This window comes from Saccostrea cucullata, unplaced genomic scaffold (genome assembly GCF_032062105.1).
Source record: "Saccostrea cucullata isolate Sc308-1 unplaced genomic scaffold, CSIRO_AGI_Scuc_v1 ctg286, whole genome shotgun sequence".
Classification (NCBI taxonomy): Eukaryota; Metazoa; Mollusca; class Bivalvia; order Ostreida; family Ostreidae; genus Saccostrea; species Saccostrea cuccullata.
The window spans coordinates 342,571-348,577 of record NW_026929666.1 but is presented as its reverse complement, the minus strand read 5'-3'; positions in this window follow the sequence as shown (position 1 = coordinate 348,577).

Sequence of the window (6,007 nt, the reverse complement as noted above, 5' to 3'; positions counted from 1 at the left end):
AAAGGCTACTTAAGTCTAAGACCGTGCTTAAGTAGGACTTTAAAACAGTCTAAAACTTAAGACCGTAACTAGAAGGATACTAAGACTTGGTGATCTTAGCGAAATTTAGGCGGCCGGTAGAGGTGACTTAAGTATATTTTAACTTTCTTGTACATATATTTAGACTTATTTGATGTTGATTTTTGATGTTAAAACATTCCTCTATTCATATTATGTATTAAAGAAAATAATTATCTCTATTGGGCGCTGATTTAAGAATTTTATTTTTTTCGTTTGGGGGGGGGGGGGGGTTGATCACTGATTCCAATATCACTTTCAACACAGCATACATGTAAATACAAAAATTTAATTGTAGGGATACGTCTGAAATTAGTGGGACCTTGGTTATAAAAATAAATTGAACACGGTAATAAACCATGGATCGGTATATTCAATTTGAAAATATGAGTTGAAATAATTTGTTAAAAAAAGAAAAGAAAGAGGATGATGACTAAAACAGTAATAAACTAGAGGTACTGTGAGCGATGAGCTCACTAAATGATACCCCCCGCCTCCATATAGTTATAAGGCAAAGTCCATGTTTTGCCGGGAAATCCAAAATATGTGTCAGATCAAAAAGTAAAATAGGAGGTGCACAATGGCAATATGTAATAAAGATCCTGTGAAAGTTTCATCAAATTTCATTCAGTGGTATGAGAGGAGTTGCGGATAAGAGATGGGTACTCCAAAGCGTAACAGACGGACGGACGGAATTAACGATTACTATATACCCTCCCGCTTTTCAAGCGGGGGGTATAAAAAGTATCTGTAAAGTAGAATAAATGTAGAACGATTTAGACAGGGTTCACTACAGTTCCAGAGAGAGAGAGAATTGCTGTTAAATGGAGACATACATGTACGAAAAAATATCCGATTTTTTTATCCTTGATTAATTTGCAATTGAGTATATCATAAAACTTCTGCAGTTTTTGCTTCTGACATGCATGACCTGATATATAGCGGGGATTCAAAATATATTGAACTTTTTAGAGTTTCAATTTCTAGTGGATAGGCGGTCGATAATCTTTTCTTGTCTGCGATAATAACAGGGTAAGTGAACATTTGTCAAAACAAAAGAGTTACAAAAGGTAAGCTGAAAACATCTCAGGTGATAAAACAATTGTCGTGAACATTTACAATGAACCACAAATCGCAACTTTCTTACCGTGCTTTATTTGTTCTCAAACATTCCGAATAATTTATAACATAATTATAATTTTAATACGAAATATAATCTAACATAATTTAAACCGATAGGTAAGGACGTCAACTTTAATATGTAATTAATTAAAACCCTAACTGAATCACTTTTGGCAATATATCTATATAAAATCAAAAAACATAGGTTGGCTCATATGAAATATTCTTAACACAAGTTTGATTTAGCTAGGACCTAGCTTAGTTCGCTTTATGTTACGGTTTAAGACATACTTAAGTGGTACTTAGATAGGTCCTAAGATTATGCCTAAACCGTACTTACGACCCTACTTAAGTCAAAATCTTAGCAAGCTTTATGTTACGAGCCCCTGGACTCCCTGAATCTCCTGTCAGACAGTGATCTACATGTACCTCTGTGATCTGGTGACTAGCAATCAAACCTGTCTTAATTACCACCACATTCCTCCCTCTTTAAAGTTCTTCAGCCCCCCTCCCAAAAAACACCTACTTGGGCTCTTCCCAGGTAGGCCTTTCACCTACCACTTCCAGGGCATGACATAGGACCAAACGTAACAGGCAGGGAGAAAAATAATGGAGTAGACATTGATTTGAACCCATGCCCCCTGAATCTCCAGTCAGGTGCTCTACCAACTGAGCTACCTGGCCAAGGGCAATCAGACCTGCTACAAAGAATTGCTACATACTGATCAATTTTCAGAGAATGTATAATCTGGGACTAAGCATAAAATAATGTTCAGATAACTTCTTCAACATTGCCACAATATTTCACTTACTGCAAACTAAAGCTGCTTTAGCACATGAAAGCTTTCCCACTTTACATGAAATGGTATTGATTATGAAATGGAAGACTTTTGTATCCTGGTAATAAAACTTTTAAATTTACATAAACTTATCATGCTTATACCATTTAAAATATTTCAGAGAAAAGAAATAAAACTAATTCAAATGAACCCCTGCCACTTTTTGAATTAAAAGGCAGTTGTCATAATAAACAAATTGCCAAATCAATATACCAGTTTATGTAAAATGTGGAAGCAGTTTTTAATCAAATCCTCTAAATAAAATAAGTAATTCACAAGAGGCTTTTTCCAAACAAAAAAGTAATTCACAAGAAACTATTTAAACAAGTTCTGAAGTAATTTTTTCCATTTAACTTCACATGCTCAAATTGTTAACTAAGAGATCAAGTCTCAGATGGAGATTTTTTTCTTTTAAATCGACCCATGCAACCATGTCATCTTTATTCTCTGACCTATTTCAACACTACATTACCCAAGTTTATAGAAAAAAAATAGAAATCTATATGTATCAAGTTCTTACATATGTTTAGAAAAGCATCATAAATCAAAATTAAAATCATGCAATGTCAGTGCCAAAAATTGAAGATGATGGAAATCGACAGGTATTTTATGATGATTGAATTAAGATTATTTCCATTTCCAACTAATGCTAATAGCTCCTCTTCCAGATATTCTCACTGATGTAATATGAAATACAGCATAATTTATATACATGCCTGTGAATCAATATATATAATTCATCTGAAGTTTCTGATTGGTCACCCTGACTCATGATCACTGTTCAGTGTACAATAAATTATTAACTTTTCTCTTCAAAAGCTTTCCTCTGACAGAATGTTTAAACAATGTAGTGCTAATGTCTAAGGAAGAAGAATTTACTAGGCATTTACTAATGCTCTGCAATCCTTTAAAAACTATGGTCTTTGTAAAGTTTGTTTCCAAGATACAATGTAGCCATATAAAGCTGGAATACATGTGGGAACAAGCTTTCATAAAAATTAGCTGTTCAATTAATTAATCATTTTTTTTGGGGGGGGGGGGGGGGGGGGGGGGAGGGCAACCTATTATAGTTAGGCCAGCATTTTTTTATTTTTAGGTTTACAAACCCGCCGCTCAAGTTTTTGCATTTTCAGAAAAAAAATAAAATTGAGAAAAACCATCGTCGCAAACCACGGCCAAAATGTACGATCCTCTCCCATTCTGGCCGTGGTTGAACGAGGAGAGAATTCTTCGTAGCTCATTAAAATATTGACCAATGCGAGTAAAGCATAGTCGGAAGATGAACTTTATCGCAACCTTTCAATATCCAATCGCAGTAAAGGAAATATTTCTTGTATACTGTTGACGTCAGTTGTGATTTCAATTGCGATGGAAACAAAACTTGCCACTGAATAAATATGACGTCATAATAGAGAGGCGTAAATATTCAAGATTACGACACTTTTTGTGATCAAGCAGCCACGGGTAGGAGAGAGCTATATGCGGACTCTGGACCGTGGCTTGAGACGATGGAGAAAAACAGAATTTTTTCTTTCCGATGTCAAATTTGAGTCGGGATCGAGATTTCAAATTTACGAACTCGTACTTCCGGTTTTAAATGATGAAGGGAGATTTGTGTCAAGTCCATAGCAGCACTAAAGCTTGATTTAATGTAAATATTTATCGGTAGGAGTGCCATTCAAAACGTTTCACCCGTTCAGAGAACAATAAAATGCCGAGGACTTTGTTGCAAAGTGACATGTTGGTGAGATAATTATGTATCCGTATTCAAAAGTAACTGTGTCTGTATATTGTAAATTATTTTCCTCCCACAGGTTTAAAACTGCCCATGGTAGCTATTGTCAGAGACATTGTTTATGTTTCTGTCATAGTTTACAGTCTTAGCATCATTCTTCAGAAAAGGGTCGCTTATGCATCAGATGTAATGAATAAAACTATGGGAGAAGTTAGATCCATTTGAGGAAGAAATAAACAATAGCCTAAAGAAATATTTCAACTATTTAAAAACAAGAATATACAAATATATACAGGCATATAGTATCGTTTATGGCGGCCAGAAAAATTATTTTACACTTAATTGAAAAAAATTCCTCCCTACTCCTCAATACTCCTTGGGAATACTCCCTGTCTGTTTTATGAAAGGAATTATTACTTTTATAGGTCTAGAGTAAATTAATATTTTAGATTAATTTCTACCTAACACACATTAAAAACAAAAATGAAGATATATTAAAAGAGATTTAAAAAATTGATTTTTTGTTTTAAAAAATCTGTATTTTGTCCATGCAACATCAAAAGATTTATGTCACTTTCCCCAACTGGTAGATGATGAAATAAACAATTAAAGGTTGTATTTTCCCCTTTGTAACCCTTATGTGTCCAGTGGCAAGAAGCCTTTTAGGAGAGCATAAAAAAAGAAGCAAAAATTAATGTAGAAAAGTCGATAATGTATCCAAAATATAATTTTTTTTTTTTTTTATTTCCTCCTCCTACAGGACTTATTCATTCTGATGTTCGTAAACCTAAAAATAAAAAAATGCTGGCCTTACATTGAATTTATTTATTTAATTCTTTTCATGGAATAAACAATGATGAAACATATTTTTAATTTAAATCTGTAAATTCAGAAGCTGTAAAGATTGCAAAATGGTTAAAATTGGTATCCATGTGATGTACATTCCACAGAGGGAAAAATGTTTTCTTCTTTAAAAAATAACGAATAAAAATATTTTAAAAAGAACAAATAAATAAGAAAAATAATTCAACGGTCAAAATATCCAGTTTCATACATCTAAGAACTATTGTGTACGTTCTTCTTGCTATAAACAGAAAAGAACAGTACAGGCACATTGTACCACATGTTGTAATTAGTTGATTCAGAATCTCAATGCTTACAAGTCTATTCATGGTTGACACATAATGGTCAAAATTACCTAATCTCATGGTGCTTGTGAAAGGTATACAAACTCAGGGTACTACACTAGTTCATAAGTAGGTCAAAGGTAAACAGCTGATCAGCATGACATAAAATATGACATGCTTTGTTAAGCATCACTGCCTATTGAGGTAAACATTTTATCCATAAAATCTGTTCCCATTCTTCAAATCACATGATCAGTTCACATCAAAATGCACACATTTATATCATTAAATGCAATATATCAAAGAAATATAGATTTTCTGCCTTTCAAAGGTCTCATGAGTCTATCTATACATGTGTAGATCATAATTGTGGTAATTCATTCAGTTTTCAAGCAAAGTCCCAAAACTTTCTTATGAAACTGAAAGGATCTTAACGAAATATAATCATTTTTTGATCAATTAAAATCATTAAATGGGAGTTGTTTAATCAACAAATAAAAATATAACAATCTAATAGAGTTTTAACAGTAAGACATGTAAAATGGAACTGAATATTTCACTAAATAATATTAATTTTAGATATGTATTGATCAAAGCATACATACTGTGACTGTTTTTGGGACAATCCAAGAAGTTCACAAGTTTGCTATTTATAAATGTGTCTTTTTATGAACTGCATATATACAATAGCTCCAATGTGCATGCCAACTGATTAACATTAACTTAGAGCACTGAAAAGCTGGAGTCCAAAGTCCAAACATTACCACCTGTGGGGCCCCTCATAGGATTATTCAGGTAATTTAAATGGTTAAAATTTCTTATCCAAATCAACATGATCAAGAGCACTTAATATTATTTCTATCAGGATAAGTTGACATGAAAAATGAAATATTTAAGTACATACAATACTTTATTTTGATTTTTATCATAAAATGTAAACTTCAGAATATCTAAACATAAATATTGGAGGAAAAAAGTGTTCAAAACTTTTTTTGGTTCACTGATATACATACAGATGTCAATGACTTTTAACTACAAGATTAAAAATATATCATAATAATATAATGCAGTTCCAAATTGTTATGGTCTATGGATCATTACAAAATAAGACCAGTGAACTCATAGTA